The sequence below is a fragment of the Bos indicus x Bos taurus genome, chromosome 21 (assembly GCF_003369695.1).
Source record: "Bos indicus x Bos taurus breed Angus x Brahman F1 hybrid chromosome 21, Bos_hybrid_MaternalHap_v2.0, whole genome shotgun sequence".
In the NCBI taxonomy this organism is placed as follows: Eukaryota; Metazoa; Chordata; class Mammalia; order Artiodactyla; family Bovidae; genus Bos; species Bos indicus x Bos taurus.
The window spans coordinates 67,890,115-67,907,569 of NC_040096.1; the positions used below are offsets into that span (position 1 = coordinate 67,890,115).

A 17,455-nucleotide genomic window follows, 5' to 3' on the forward strand; every position below is an offset into this window, starting at 1 on the left:
ATAAAGGAGAAGAGATTGTTAGAATTGTGTAAATTCAAGTTAGAGTGTCGTAACTGAAGGGTGTCATATGTAGTGCCCATGATGACCACAAAAGAAAACAGCCCTGGATGCGATGGCAGGGACGACTTCCCTGGCGTCCAGTGGTTAAGACTTTGTGGTTCCAGTGTACGGCTCGCAGGTTTGATACCTGGTTGGTGATCTAAGGTCTCACATGCCATAAAGTGTGGCCAAAAAAATAAACTGCAAAAGAAATTCAAGCATTTATTGCAAAAAAATTTTTTTCAAATGCAAAAGACAATAGTAATGCAGGCAGGAAGTGAACAAAAAGCTATGAGACATACAGGAAGAAAACAAGTAGCACAAGGACAGAATCAAGTCCCTGCTGCTGCTAGTCCGACTCTGCGATCCCATAGTCCCTACTTAGCAGTAATACTTTAAATGAATTAAGCTGCCTGATGAAAAGACGGAGATTGGCAGAGTGAATACAAACATGACCCAACAACAAGCCATCTACAAAAGACACACTCGAGATTCAAACACAAAAAGATGGAAAGAGTAGAAAAAAATATTCCATGGTAATAATAGAAATGAGGGGTGGCTATACTAATGTCAGACAAAATGGAGTTTAAATCAAAAAAGTCTATGAGAGGAAGACTGTGTGTTAAGAGTTTGAATACAAGATGAACAATTACACACCTAATAACAGACCAGCAAGATGTAGGAAGGAAAAACTGACAGAATCGAAGGGAGAAATAGACGATGTATAGTCGTGGTTGGAGACTTTATATGCCCTACTGTCAGTAATGGATAGAACAAGCAGAAGATTGAACACAACCCAGGTCGATGCGATGAATATATGCATGACGCCATGCCCAGCAGCAGCATACACGTTTTTCTCAAGTGCACGTGGAGTATTCTCAGGATAAACCACATGTTAGGACACTGTCTTGCATATGTGCTGAGTTGCTTCAGTCATGTCTGACTCAAATTTATGGACTGTAGCCCACCTGGCTTCTGTTCATAGGATTAAGTCTATCAACAAAGTATCTTTTCTGACCATAATGAAGTTAGAGACCAACAACAGAAGTAAAACTAGGAGGAAAAAAGCTGTAAAAATCAAAATGTTCTTACACAATTGATGGATCAAAGAAGAAACCCAGGGAAATTAAGAAATGCCTAGAGACAAATAATTTTAAAAACAGAGGAGTTCCCTGGTGGTCCAGTGGTGAAAGCTCCGTGCTTCCACTGTAATGGGCAGGGGTTCGATCCCTGGTCAGGGGACTAAGATCCTGCATCCCGTGCAATGTGGCCTAAATAAACCCCACACATCATACCGAAACTTAAGAGACAGCAAAGTGGTGCTAAGAAGGAGATTTACAGCTATATGTGCTTACATTAAAAATGATCTCAAATCAACAACCTAACTTTAGAATTTAAGGAACTGGAAAAAGTACAAACTAAATATATAGTGGAAGGGAGGAAGTAATAAAAACCAGAGCAGAGATAAAATAGAGAATAGGAAGATAATAGAAAATAAATGAAGCCCAAAGTTGCCTGTTTTTCTGTTGTTTTTTTTTTTAATTTTTATTTTTAACACCAAAAACATTTTGTTTTGGGGTATATAGTCAATTAACAATGTTGTGGTAGTTTTAAGTGAACAGTGAAGGGACTCAAGCATACATATGCATGTATCCATTCTCCCAAAAACCACGTCCCATCCAGGCTGGTTCATTGAGCAGAGTTCCAAGCATTATCCTATAGGTCTTTGTTGGTTAGCCATTTTAAATATAGCAGACTATACATGACCTTCCCAAATTCCCTAACTATCCCTTCCCCCCAGCACCAAAGTTGTCTATTTTTAAAAGATCAACAAAACTGATAGACTTTTAGCTGGAAAGAATAAGAAAAAAATAGAGAATTTTCAAATTACTAAAATCAGAAATGGAAATGGGGATACTACTATCATCTATAGAAATAAAAAGGTTCATAACAGCAGTATGCATAACTGTACAAACAAACCAGATAACCTAGGTGTAATGTACGTTCCTAGAAACAGTCCTGTGGAAAATTAAAGAGATGGGAACATCAGACCACCTTACTTGCCTCCTGAGAAATCTGTAAGCAGGTCAAGAAGCAACAGTTAGAACCAGACATGAAACAATGGACTGGTTCCAAATTGGGAAAGGAGTCTGTCAAGGCTGTATATTGTCACCCTGCTTATTTAATGTATATGCAGAATACATCATGCAAAATGCCAGGCTGGATGAAGCACAAGCTGGAAGCAAGATTCCTGGGAGAAATATTAACAACTTCAGATATGCAGATGATACTACTCTAATGGTAGAAATTGAAGAGGAACTAAAGAGCCTCTTGATGAAGGTGAAAGAAGAGAATGAAAAAGTTGGCTTAAAACTCAGCTTTCGAAAACCAAAGATCATGGCATCCAGTCCCATCATTTTCATGGCAAATAAATGGGGGAAAGATGGAAATGGGCAGATTTTATTTTCTTGGGCTCCAAAATCACTTCAGACAGTGACTGCAGCCATGAAGTTAGAAGACGCTTGCTCCTTGGAAGAAAAGTTATGACAAACCTAGACAGCATACTAAAAAGCAGAGACATAATTTTGCCAACAAAGGTTTGTCTAGTCAAAGCTATGGTTTTTCCAATAGTCATGTATGGATGTGAGAGTTGAACCATAAGGAAGGCAGAGCACCAAAGAATTGATGTTTTTGAACTGTGGCGTTGGAGAAGACTCTTGAGAGTCTCTTGGACTGCAAGGAGATCACACCGGTCAATCTTAAAGAAAATTAACCCTCAGTATTCACTGGAAGGATTGATACTGAAGCTAAAGATGGATACTGAAGCTAAAGCTACAAAACTTTGGCCACCTGAGCAAAGAGCTGACTCATTGGAAAAGGCCCTGATGCAGGAGAAGAGGGCAACAAAGAGTGAGATGGCTGGAGGGCATCACTGACTCATTGGACATGCTTGCTGTGCTAAGTTACTTCAGTCGTGTCCAACTCTGTGCAACGCTATGGGCTGAAGCCCGCCAGGCTTCTCTGTCCATGGGATTCTCCAGGCAAGAATACTGGAGTGGGTTGACTCGCTTTCCTCCAGAGGATCTTCCCGACCTCGGAGTCAAACCTGTCTCTTACATCTCCTGCATTGGCAGGTGGGTTCTTTACCACTAGCACCACCTGGGAAGCCCCAGTACATGAGTTTGAACAAACTCTGGGAGATAGTGAAGGACAGAGAAGCCTGGCGTGCTGGAGTCCACGGGGTCACAAGGAGTCAGACATGACTTAGCAACTGAACAGCAACAAAAGAAACACAAAGCCTGCCAAGACTAAATCGCCAAGAAATAAAAAATCTGCATTGACCTGTAACTAATAAGGAGATTGAATCAGAAATACAAAATTTCCAAATAGTAAAAGCTCCAGACCTGATGGCTTTACTGGTTAACACAACCAAACATTTAAGTAAGAACTAATATAATTCTTCTCAAAATCATCCTATGAACATTGAAGCTAAAGTCCTCAATAAAATACTAACATACTAATTCAGAAACATATTAAAATGACTGTGTGCTTAGTCACTCAGTCATGTCTGACTCTTTGTAACCACATGGACTGTATCCCACCAGGCTCTGTCCATGGGATTCTCCAGGCAAAAATACTGGAGTGGGTTGCTATGCTCTCCTCCAGGGGATCTTCCCAACCCAGGGATCAAACACAGGCCTCCCGCACTGAGGGCAGATTCTTTACCAGCTGAGCCACCAGGGAAGCCCAAGAATATTGGAGTAGGTAGCCTGTTCCTTCTCCAGGGAAACTTCCTGACCCAGGAATTGAACTGGGGTCTCCTGCTTTGCAGAAACTTCCTGACCCAAGAATCGAACTGGGGTCTCCTGCTTTGCAGGCAGATTCTCTACCAGCTGAGCTACCCAGGAAGCCCCTAAAAGGATTATACATCAGGCCTAAGTGAGATTTCTTCCTGGAATGAAATGATGGTTCAACACAAAAATTGGTGAGTGTATACCATATTAACAGGATGAAGGAAAACATCTACACAATACATAATGCATAAATATAACGCATAAGCATAATGCATAGAAAGCATTTGGTAAAAGTCAACACTTCTTCTTGATAAAAACAAGCGACGATGTAGGAATAGAAGTCAACTACCTTGGGGGCTTTCCTGGTGGCTCAGTGGTAAAGAATCCACTTGACAATGCAAGAACAGGTTCAGTCCCTGGTCTGGGAAGATCACACAGGCCTTAGGACAACTAAGCCTATGAGTCGCAACTACTGAAGCCCAAGTACCTAGAGCCCATGTTCCACAACAGGAGAAACTTGACATCGCAGTGGAGAGTAGCCCCTGTTCACCACAACTGCAGAAAGCCCTGGTGCAGCAACAAAGACCCAGCACAGCCTTAAATAAGTAAACCTTCTTTTTTTAAAAAGAAGGAAGCTACCTTAACATAATAAAATAAATAAATGAAAAGCCCACAGGGAAGGTTGATGGGAATGAATGAAAACTTTTCCTCTAAGATCATAAACCAGGCAAGCATACCTGCTCTGCTTTCAACAGCTCTATTCATCATAGTATTGGAAGTTCTCGCCAGAGCAATTAAGCAAGTAAAAATGCTAAGAATTCCAGCAAAACAAACAATAGTTAGACAAACTATTAGAACTAATTAATTCGGCAAAGTAGCAGAATACAAAGTCAACACACTAAAATCTGTTTCGTTTCTATATACTAACAATGAACAATCTGAAAAGGAAATAAAGCACAATTCCAGTTACAATATTATCAAAAAGAATAAAATACTTAGGAATTAACCAAGGAGATGAGAAAGACTTGTACAGTAAAAACTACAAAACACTGCTGAAAGTGATTAAAGAAGACATAAATGAGAACCTATCCAATGTTCATGGATTGGAAGACTTAATATTGTTAAGATGTCAATAATACCCAAAACAATCCGGGATATTTAGGATTGCATCCCAAAGTTTGAAAACACTGATTCAAATGTATATCTTTTTAAATTCAATAGCATCCTATCAAATTTTTTACCACACCTTTCATAATTGCTGCTAGAAATTACATCTTTATGGATTGTGTGTCCAAGAACAGGCTAATAATTGTTTCTTATTCATTAGCTTTTTAAATCATATAAAGATAAAAAGTGGAATTACAAACCAAAATTCCAGCAATGCTAAGTGTTTTTATAATTGCCTATGTGTTTATCTTTGCTGGAGATCTTTACTTCTTCATATGACTTTGAGATACTATCTTATGTCCTTTATTTCAGCCTGAAGGACTTGGAGGACTGATCTAGTGGTGATGAACACTCTCAGCTTTTATCTGCTGCTGCTGCTAAGTCGCTTCAGTCGTGTCCGACTCTGTGTGACCCCATAGACAGCAGCCCATCAGGCTCCCTGTCCCTGGGATTCTCCAGGGAAGAACACAGGAGTGGGTTGCCATTTCCTTCTCCAATGCATGAAAGTGAAAAGTAAAAGTGAAGTCGCTCGGTCGTGTCCGACTCTTTGCGACCCCATGGACTGCAGCCTACTGGGTCCTCCATCCATGGGATTTTCCAGGCAAGAGTACCAGAGTGGGTTGCCATTGCTTCTATCTAGGAATATCTTAATTTGCTCTCATTTTTTTGGCCCCAAAGCTTGTGGGATTTAATTCCCCAAGCAAGGAGTGGCCCTGCACCCGCTGCACTGGAAGTGTGGAAGTGTGGGTTGTTTCCCTCCCCCGCCCAACACTTGGGGTATATCAACCAGCTGCCTTCAGGCCTCTGAAGTTTTTAATGAGAAATCTTAGTGGGCATTCCTGTATGCTATGATTTGCTTCTCTTGCTGCTTTCAAGATTCTCTCTGTGTTTTGAAATTTTGAATGTAATGCCTTGGTGAGCGTCTTCTTGAGTGTTTCCAATCATGTCTGTCATCAAAGTCAAGAAGTTTGCAGCCATTTTTCAGTAACCTCTCTGCCCATTTCTCTCCCTCTCCTTCTGAGGCTCCCACGGTGCGCATTTTGCTCCCTTAGGTTCTGTTTATTTTCCTCAGTCTTTTTCTTTTCGTTCCTCAGACTCAATATTATTTTCATTTTTCTATCTTCAAATATGCTGATTCTTTGTTCTCCCTGCTCAGGTTCACTTTTGAAATCCTCTAGTGTATTCTTCATTTCAGCTATTGCACTTCTCAGATACAGAATTTCCTTTCGGTTCCTTTTTATGCTTTCTATCTACCGAAATTTTCATTTTGTTCGATTATTATTTTCTTGTTTCTGTCCTTATATTCCTTCAGTTCTTTCTTGAAGACAGTTGTTTTAAAGTCTTTTCTAGCAAGTCCACCACGTGCTGCTTCTTAGACAAAGTTTCTATCAATTTATATTTTCCTTTGAATGGGCCAGACTTTCCTGTATCTTTATACGTCTTATGATTTGTTGTTGTTGAAAACTAGATGTTTGAATTTTGTAATGTAACTCTTGAAGTCAGACTGTCTTCTCCAGTGTTTCCTTCCTTCTTTCCTTCCTTTCTTTTTTAAAAATAATTGTTGGGACTTCCCTGGCGGTCCAGTGGTTAAGACTCTGGGCTCCCAATGCAGGGGGCCTGGGTTTGGTCCCTGGTCAGGGAACTAGATCCCATATGCTACAACTAAGACCCAGCACAGCCAAATAATAAATAAATATAAAAAATAAAAATAAAATAATTGTTGCAGGGTATCTCTGTGCTGGGTATCAGCCTGAGATACAAATTTAAGGTCTTCTCAGGTCCTCTCTGAGACTCTATGTCTTTTCTTGGGCATGTGCAGTGACTTTCTAAATTCCCCTGTATATGTGGTTACTTTCAAATGTCCCCATCCTTAGGAATTTCCTGGCAGTTCAGTGGTAAGGACTCTGCTTTCCCTGCTGAGGGCCCAGGTTTAATCCCTGGTCAGGGAATGAGGATTTCACACGCCACGGGGCATGGACAAAAAACAAAACAAAAACAAAACTCCAAAGTAAAATGTCCCGTCCTTACTCATCCAAAAAGAGAAAAGGGAACAATAAAAGGAGACTGGGGACAGCAGATTGTCTCTTTAGAGTCTCTGGAGGCCACCTCGACCAGTGGCTGTGTGCTGCAGTGACGACCGCCCACCTCTCTATCCGCACATTTGTGGTCAGAAGAAGCAACCAATCAGTGCACAGATCCCTGGCATTCAGAGAACAGGGTCCTTGTCCCTTCCCTACCTTGGCTCCCAGAAACCACTCCAGCATTACATGGGCCGAGGGGATTGGGGAATGGGTACCGGCTACTGCTCATGCTAAGAGATAAATTGCCTGGAATTAGCCAGAGTTTATCATCTAAGCCTTCCCTGGAAACTAAAAGCCTTCCAGCCGACTCCAGAGTTCCAAAATAGTTACATCAGTCAGATTCTGCCAGTGCAATTGTTGTCTGATGGGGAGACAGAGCCCTGGCACTTCCTGCTCCATCATCTTCCCTGATGTCACTGCTATATAAAGAAATCAACTTCAGTAACCCAGTTTATAAATTATAAAGACAAATACACCAGTTAAAAATTGGGCAAAGGATCTGTATAGACATTTCTCCAAAGAAAATGTACAGGTGGCTAATAAACCCATGAAAAGATGCTCAACACCATTAGCCATCATGAAAATTCAAATCAAAACCACAATAAGATACAATTTCACTCCCACTAGGATGGTGTGCTAGGTTGGAAAATGGTATCTCAAAAGAAAGGCATGTCAAACCCCTGGAGCCTGGAAATGCCACTTTATGTGGCAAAAGATGTGATTAACTTAAGGACCTTGAGAGGGAAAGTGTATCCTGCATTATTTGAGTGGACAGTAAAATGCAATCGCGTGTATTCTTATAAGAAAGAGGCAGTTTTTATTGTTGCTGCTGTTGTCGTCTGTTTGCTTATTTGTTTTGGCCATGCCCCGTGGCATGTGGGATCTTAGTTCCCCAACCATGGATCAAATTTGCACCCCCTGAAATGGAAGTGCAGAGTCTTAACTACTGGACTGCCAGGGAAGTCCTGAGACGGAGTTTTGAGAGAGAGACACACACAGAGAAGGATGCATAAGGACAGAAACAAAGATTGGATGTCTCCTCTTTTTTTAAAATAAAATTCATTTTATTTAAGTACAGTTGACTTACAATGTTGCATTAATTTCTGCTGTGTCATATCCTCTCTTTTCTCCGGAAGAGTTTGTGTGAGATTCGTGTTACTCCTTTTCAAAAGGTAGGAGAGGGGTTGCTGGCAGTCCAGTGGTTAGGACTCTGCTCTCTTACTGCCGAGGGCCCACGTTCAATCCCTGGTTGGGGAACTAAGACCCCACAAGCAGCACAGTGCGGCCAAAAAGAAGTTTGGTAGGACCAGCTAGTTAAGTCATCTGAGCCTAAAATTTTCCTTGTGGGAAGGAAGGTTTTGACTTGCAAGCATAACTTCTTTGCTGGCTATTTAGATTTTCTACTTATTCTCATGCCAATTTGGTAAGGTGTATTTTTCTAGAAATTTGTCCATAGTGGCTACATTTGTAAATGTATTGCTATAAAATTGTTCATAATACCATCTTATTGGCATTTTAATGTTTGAAGGAGCTCTAGTAACGCCTTTTTTTCACTCTTGACGTTATCTGTGCTACCCTCTTTAACCGTGATCAGTCTCACCAGAGCTGACGCTTGCAGCTTTGTTCATTCTTTCTTTTGTTTGTTTTCTCCTCTGTTATTTCCTTTCCTCTACTTTCCTTGGGTTTAGTTCACCGTTCCTTTTAAAGCTTCTTGAGATTCTTGCTTCGATCTTGGATTTTTACTCTTTCTTCTTCTTGTCTGAAAGACTTTGTATAAAACTGAAATTATGTGTTCTTTTGATCATTTGGTACAATTTGCCTGTAAAACATTTTGGGTTTGCTTTGATTTCTTTAATAGTTATAGAGCTATTCATTTTCTATTTTTTCTTCAGTAGTTATTATGTATCAGTTTTCTAACAATTGCTTCCGTATGAGCTTTAAAATGAACTCCTTATTGCCAAATTCAGATTTAAATTGAAGAAAGTAGGGAAAACCACTAGATCATTCAGGTATGACCTAAATCAAATCCCTTATGATTATACAGTGGAAGTGAGAAATAGATTTAAGGGCCTAGATCTGATAGAGTGCCTGATGAACTATGGAATGAGGTTTGTGACACTGTACAGGAGACAGGGATCAACCCCATGGAACAGAAATGCAAAAAAGCAAAATGGCTGTTTGGGGAGGTCTTACAAATAGCTGTGAAAAGAAGAGAAGCGAAAAGCAAAGGAGAAAAGGAAAGATATAAGCATCTGAATGCAGAGTTCCAAAGAATAGCAAGAAGAGATAAGAAAGCCTTCCTCAGCGATCAATGCAAAGAAATAGAGGAAAACAACAGAATGGGAAAGACTAGAGATCTCTTCAAGAAAATTAGAGATACCAAGGGAACATTTCATGCAAAGATGGGCTCGATAAAGGACAGAAATGGTATGGACCTAACAGAAGCAGAAGATATTAAGAAGAGGTGGCAAGAATACACAGAAGAACTGAACAAAAAAGATCTTCATGACCCAGATAATCATGATGGTGTGATCACTCACCTAGAGCCAGACATCCTGGAATGTGAAGTCAAATGGGTGTTAGAAAGCATCACTATGAACAAAGCTAATGGAGGTGATGGAATTCCAGTTGAGCTATTTCAAATCCTGAAAGATGATGCTGTGAAAGTGCTGTACTCAATATGCCAGCAAATTTGGAAAACTCAGCAGTGGCCACAGGACTGGAAAAGGTCAGTTTTCATTCCAATCCCAAAGAAAGGCAGTGCCAAAGAATGCTCAAACTACCGCACAATTGCACTCATCTCACATGCTAGTAAAGTAATGCTCAAAATTCTCCAAGCCAGGCTTCAGCAATACATGAACCATGAACTTCCAGATGTTCAAGCTGGTTTTAGAAAAGGCAGAGGAACCAGAGATCAAATTGCCAACATCCGCTAGATCATGGAAAAAGCAAGAGAGTTCTAGAAAAACATCTATTTCTGCTTTATTGACTATGCCAAAGCCTTTGACTGTGTGGATCACAAAAACTATGGAAAATTCTGAAAGAGATGGGAATACCAGACCACCTGACCTGCCTCTTGAGAAACCTATATGCAGGTCAGGAAGCAACAGTTAGAACTGGACATGGAACAACAGACTGGTTCCAAATAGGAAAAGGAGTATGTCAAGGCTGTATATTGTCACCCTGCTTATTTAACTTATATGCAGAGTACATCATGAGAAACGCTGGGCTGGAAGACGCAAAAGCTGGAATCAAGATTGCTGGGAGAAATATCAATAACCTCAGATATACAGATGACACCACCATTATGGCAGAAAGTGAAGAGGAACTCAAAAGCCTCTTGATGAAAGTGAAAGTGGAGAGTGAAAAAGTTGGCTTAAAGCTCAACATTCAGAAAACGAAGATCATGGCATCTGATACCATCACTTCATGGCAAATAGATGGGGAAACAGTGGAAACAGTGTCAGACTTTATTTTTTGGGGCTCCAAAATCACTGCAGATGGTGACTGTAGCGATGAAATTAAAAGACGCTTACTCCTTGGAAGGAAAGTTATGACCAACCTAGATAGCATATTAAAAAGCAGAGACATTACTTTGCCAACAAAGGTCCATCTAGTAAGGCTATGGTTTTTCCAGTAGTCATGTATGGATGTGACAGTTGGACTGTGAAGAAAGCTGAGCGCCGAAGAATTGATGCTTTTGAACTGTGGTGTTGGAGAAGACTCTTGAGAGTCCCTTGGACTGCAAGGAGATCCAACCAGTCCATCCTAAAGGAGATCAGTCCTGGGTGTTCTTTGGAAGGAATGATGCTAAAGCTGGAACTCCAGTACTTTGGCCACCTCATGTGAAGAGTTGACTCATTGGAAAAGACTCTGATGCTGGGAGGGATTAGGGGCAGGAGGAGAAGGGGACGACAGAGGATGAGATGGCTAGATGGCGTCACCGAATCCATGGGCGTGAGTCTGGGTGAACTCTGGGAGCTGGTGGTGGACAGGGAGGCCTGGCGTGGTGCAATTCATGGGGTCGCAAAGAGTCAGACAGGACTGAGCGACTGACCTGACCTGACCTGAAGCTTTAAAATCACTGATACAAGGACTTCCCTAGTGGTCCAGTGGTTAAGAGTCCACCTGCCAATACAGGGGACACGGGTTCAATCCCTGGTCTGAGAACTAAGATCCCACACGCCCTGGTGCAACTAAGCCTGTGCACCACAACTACAGAGCCCGAAGCCTGGAGCCCGTGCTCCACTACAGGAGAAGCCACCCCAGTGGGAAGCCAGCACAACCGGAGAGAAGCCCCCGCTCCCCTACAGCTAGAGCAAGCCCGTACGAGGCTTTCTACAAGCAGCAAGCAATGAGACTCAGTGCAGCCAAAACTCTTTTAAAATAAATTTTTAAAATTATTGACACAATTTGTTGATACTAGTCCCTTAATTTTTTAATCTATGCAACACCTGTGGCCCATCCTCATTTATATTTTCATATGCGCTGTTTATGCTTTCTCTCCTTTATTCTTGGCTAACCAGGGTAGCAGAGAAGGTGATGGCACCCCACTCCAGTGTTCTTGCCTGGAGAATCCCAGGGATGGGGGAGCCTGATGGGCTGCCGTCTATGGGGTCGTACAGAGTCGGAAACGACTGAAGCGACTTAGCAGCAGCAGCAGCAGCAACCAGGGTGGAGTTTTGCCTTTTTTCCTAATTTTTTTCCAAAGAACTATTTCTTAGTTTTGTTGATCTCATTTTATCTTTGTTCTCTATTTTAGTAATTGCTGCTTTTCATCATCTTTTTACTTCCTTTGGGTATACTGGGTTCTTTTTCTAACTACATAGTATCAGCACATAGCTCATTAATTTTTAGCTCTGATTTTCTTACTGAACCATATAAGCCTATAATTTTCTCTCTAAATGCCTCTTGCGTTGTATCCCACAGGTTTTGATGTGTAAACTTTTCATCATCATTCAGTTCTACTGCTTTCTCTTGATTTCTCTGACCTGTGCACTTTCCCTGTGTATGTGAGTCTGTGTCGGTTTCTGGTTTTAGGGGCGTTTTTGGAAGTTTGGTGTTTGGTTGCCGTCCCCATGTTTGTTGCCTGCCATAGGTCTAGATTCAAGAGTTTAACAGAATCTCTTTGGGGTTTCCCTGGCTACAGAAACCAGTTCCTACTTATTAATATTCAAGCACATCTATTATTCATCTGAGCTTGGACACATTACACACTCCGAGTCATCCAAGTTCCTGCCCTCCTTGTGAAAGGAGGCTTTGAGTCTGAAGGCCCCACAGAGAGGGTGTGTAGGTAGGACTCAGGGCTGACTCAGAAGGCCAACCCTGGACAACTCATGTCTGAGGTCACACCCGCTGGAAGAGAATTTTGTTCTAACAATTTGACAGGCTCCAAGCTGCCTCACCATGCCCAGCTCCTGCGCTGTCCATGTGAAGTCAGGGATTTATCAAGATAAAATGCTAGACTTCTGAAGGTTTCATTCCTCAAGTCCTGCCCTTGTCGTTGACCTGGAAATCGTACCGGCAGCAAACATTTTCCACATGCAGTCGTGACAACTGCTTTCCCAGCTGACATTTGCTGGGGAATATGATGAACCATCCGGAGAAGGCAGTGGCACCTCACTTCAGTACTCTTTCCTGGAAAATCCCATGGACGGAGGAGCCTGGTGGGCTGCAGTCCATTGGGTCACTGAGAGTCGGGCACGACTGAGTGACTTCACTTTCACTTTTCACTTTCATGCATTGGAGAAGGAAATGGCAACCCACTCCAGTGTTCTTGCCTGGAGAATCCCAGGGACGGGGGAGCCTGGTGGGCTGCCGTCTATGGGGTCGCACAGAGTCAGACACGACTGAAGCGATTTAGCAGCAGCAGCAGCAGCAGCATGATGAACCATCAGAATCATGGAGACCAGCAGATTAGGGAAACAGAAGTGAGGGATGGAGAAAGGGTCTTCGGCAGGGCTACTCAGCCAACCAGGTGCAAGGTGGGCAGAGCTCTGTCTGCTCCCCACACTGAATCCACAGTGAGGGACAGAGAGGAGGTCAGTCGACCGTTTATGACACCCTCATGCACTGACTTCAAGACAAAGTTAAATCCTTTAGCAGCAAGTAAAGAATTGCTTTCCTTACTTTCAAAACCAAAAAATAGTCCACATAAACTGTCTGTCTGCATATTTTAACACTCTCTTGGTCATTTTGTCACTTCAGGTTGGTGACCTTGAGCAAGTTAGTTAGTTCCACTAAACCCAAGTATTGTACACTGAATAATGACCCTCAAAATGCCAGGTCTGATATCTGGAGCCTACGAGTGTTACCGTGTGTGCCAAAGGTCTTGCAGATGGGATTCTGTTAAGGAGTTTGAGATGGGGAGGTTGGGGAAATTGATTATCCTGGCTTATTCAAGTGGATCCTAAATGCCATCACAGTATCCTTTTTTTTTTTTTTTTAATAGTAAGTATTAATTTAGCTCAAGAGTATTCAGGTAAGCTGAGTGGCTCTGCTGATCTGGGTGAGTCTGGTCGATCTCAGCCAGGTCCATCCGCACAGGTACCTGCAGTCAGCGGTGGACAGACTGGGAGCTGCCCTGTTCAGCACGGCCTCAGCTGGGACAAGGCCATGGGACATTAGATGCACAGAGGAGATGGCAGTATTACTAGAGACTGAAGTGATGCAGCCACAGGGCAAGTCACACCAGCAGCCACCAGAAGCCGGGAGAGGCCAGGAACAGATGCTCCGAGAGCCCCCAAAGGAGGCAGCCTGCCAACACCTCGATTTGGGTCTTCTGGCCTCCAAAACTGTGAGAGAATAAACGTACGTCATTTTAATCCACTATCTGTGGTCAGCTGTTACAGTGCCCGCAGGAAACTGACATGTGGAGACCCGGGGGCAGCGCGGAGACGATGTGGGTGCGCCATGCTGGTCCCCAGGGAGCCTACTGCTCTGCTTGGTGGGCGTGGCCTGCTGGGGCTTGTCCAGACCCAGCTGATGCCCCTTTCTGCACCAGAGGGAGCCCAGGCCTGGCAGGCCCTAAGCATCCCCTGGGAGGTCAGAGGTAGAAGAGCTGCCACCTCTCCAGCACCTCTGACCCTGGTGGGTCCCTGGCTTCTGCTTCCTCCTGGTCTGCTAAGGGATTAACCACACGAGCAAACTCAGGCTCCTTCCTCTGAGTGGAGGGACAAGTCAGCCATTCATTTTCATTTTCCCACTGCTCAAATTCAGGGGCCCCAGGGACTTCCCTGGTAGTCCAGTAGCTAAGACTGCACTCCCAATGTAGGGAGCCTGGTCAGGGAGCTAGATTCCCCCATATCCCAATAAAGATCCTGCATGTTACAAAAGTGGGACCTGGTGCAGCCAAAACAAAAAACAGCTAGGGACTTCCCAGATGTCCAGTGGTTGCGACTCTACGCTTCCACTGCAGAGGGCACAGGTTCAATACCGCATGCTGCTTGACAGGCATGGCCAAAAACGAAACAAACAAAAACCCCAAAGAGCTAGTTTCTATCACTTTACCCCAATTCAGTTTTTTAGTTTTTATATGTCCTGAAATTATATTATTCATGAGTTCTTTTACACATCTTGTAAGTGACATTGAGGACTTTAAATTTTTCTGTTCAAGGTCATTGCTTACACCACTGCTTCGTACAAAACAGGTGCTCAACTAACATTGTGGAAGAAAGGAAGAGAGGAAAGAGTGGAGGGAAGGATAGAGGGCCCCCGTGAAGGGCTAACACGGCATATGTCGGGGTTCAGGGGCTCCAAGGGTTAGGTGGGAAACTTAGTAGAAGAAGTCTTTGCTCAGACACAGCTTACACTTAAAAGTCATGATTTGTATTGGGGAGATCTGTATTACTTGGGGGGTGCTTACTTTTTAAATATTATTTATTCATGTGTTTATTTATTTGGCTGCATCGAGTCCCAGTTGAGGCATGCAGGACCCTTCATTCGGCCCACGGTGGCGTGGGCTCCCCAGTTACGACACACAGGCTTAGTTGCCCCGGCACATGGGATCTTCATTTCCCGATCAGGGATCAACTCTGCATCCCCTGCATTGGAAGGTGGATTCCTGCCCACTGGACCACTAGGGAACTCCTGGGGTTGCTTGCTTTAATAGGGCAACCCCAAAGGAATGGGCAGACAGGAGGCTCCAGGAGAGAGTGGGCTTTATTTACCTGCTCATCCTTTATCTCCCTCTTCCTTTTGTTGTCTGTATTTGCAGGCAGCAGGGTGTCAGGGCCACCGAAGTGGAATATGATGGCATTACTTTCTGCCTAGAGCAGCTTGAGTGAGCCTCCTGCCCTTCCTGAGTTTCCATGTACCTGTCTGCAAAATAGAGACAATAAATGTGAGTACCAAGAATTTTTGTATTGCAAGGCCCCTTGCCAAGCACATTTGCACCCACTGCCTCCTATAATGAGCTCAACATGTGAGCTGGGTGAAATTGGATGGGAGGAGGAGTGACCCCCGAGCTCCAGCCACCTGTGGCCTGGTAAGCCTTGACCTAAGTCTCCAGCCTCCAAGTCCAGTGCTCATCCAGGGGAGAACAGAGAAATGCAGCTGCCCGGGAAGGTGGGTCCCCTCTGTGGTGGGAGGTGAACTCCACACATACATGCTGGCTGTTCTCTAGGCATTATCTCCATGGATCCCCACAGCAACCATGGGTAGAATGTTCTATTATTCCCATTTGACTGATTAAAAAAATTGAGCCTCAAAGACATGAAGCGATTTGCTTAAGGTCGCCCAGCATTCAGGGCCACAGCCAGGACTCACATCCAGGGTGGAAACTCCAGAGCCCCTGCTTTTCTGCCACCTCTGTTGTCTCCGTAGACCTTTTTCTTTTTACATTAGTTTTGTTTGGCTGTGTGTGGGTAGATGTGGCAGGTAGGGACTACTCTTGTTGCGGTACGCAGGCTCTGGGCATGGGGGTTCAGGAGTCATGGAGTTGTGGTGCATGGGATTAGCTGCCCCGAAGCATGTGGGATCTTCCTGGGCCAGGAATTGAACCCGTCCCCTGTATTGTCAGGCAGATTCTTAACAACTGAATCACCAGGGAAGCCCTCTCCATAGACCTTTGGGTACAGTTCTAAACAGTGGGTTTTCCCAGCTCAGAGTTGAGAGGACAGGGAGCTACTGTCAGGATGTAGCAAGGACACCCAACAGAAGGTCACATACATGCACACCTGGACAGATAAGAGAATAGAACATTTCAATAGCCTGGGGCCAGCAAGTACAAGGGAAAATGGCCCTTTCTATCTTCATATCCCCCAAGATCACCCTAATATTGCAGCGCTTCACAGGAACTGACAGGACTATGAGTCCTTGATAAAAGCTGAAATTTTCAGAATAGTGTGTTTAGGAAGGCTGCGAAGTCTATGATCTATCTCAGAAGCAGTCCATCCACAATTATCCTGAAAAGATACAGTACTGTGGAAGACAGAAAGGAGGAAAACCCTCGACAGGTCTATGTTGGGTTTCTAACTGAGCCCTCCACGGAGGTAAGCAACGCGACTAGAATGCCTTCCGTGTACTCAGAACAAAAGGGACCAATCGCCGCTGGACAGTTGGAGGGCAAATCACAGCTTCGGAGTCTGATCATGGCTCTTTTTTGGACTGTGGCAACGCCGGGCAACTTCCAGCCTCTCTCTGAGCCCGGCTGCCAGCTCCCTCAGCAGGCTGGTGCACTTGGTGGTCTTAGCATAGGCGCCTGGTGCACTGCCGATAGAGCTGGAGCTCAGTGAATGTGCTATGTACCCGGACAGCAAACACCAAGGATCCTGCTCACTGGGAGCTAGTCTGAGAAGGCCCCATGCAGGAAGTAACATGACAGGGCTTCACAACAAGAGGGAAGATCCAGGTAGTCTGGAAGTCATCCTGGCGCAATGGCCAGGACGCGAGAATTCCTAAGCTGTCTGCTGGCCCTTGCAGAGGACAACAGCATCTTCATGTGGGTGAAGAAGGAATTTAATTCATCAGAGCAGTGAATTAGAAAAATAGTAGCATGTCTGCTCTGACCCCTGCTCTGCCCCCTGCCTGTGGATGTTGCGGCGGGTGGAGTCTGGAACGGCATCGTGTTTCCCTGGGTGGTGGCCTCTGAGCACCTGTGACCAGTTGAGGACACGCTGTCCCTGCCTCCAGGCATGAGGACCCCAGATGTCCCGAAATCACCACAATTCTGTTTAAAAAAGAAAGCGAATATTTAAAAAGATAATTTTATTTATTCACTTTTATTTACTTTATTCTTTTTTATTTAAATAAAAATATAAAATTACTTTTATTTACTTTATTATTTTATTTATTTGCACATTATTTATTTTATTTATTCATTTTCGGCTGTTCTGGGTTGGCTGCTGCAGGGGTTTTTCTCTAGTGGCAGCAAGC

At 43.7% G+C, this 17,455-nt stretch overlaps 1 non-coding gene across 1 annotated transcript; it reads right to left on the reverse strand.

Moving 5' to 3' along the window:
- Nucleotides 1-3,875: 3,875 nt before the first annotated feature.
- TRNAC-GCA lies at nucleotides 3,876-3,947 on the reverse strand. The gene has a single exon. It is a non-coding gene; the product is annotated as a tRNA-Cys (tRNA).
- Nucleotides 3,948-17,455: the final 13,508 nt, after the last annotated feature.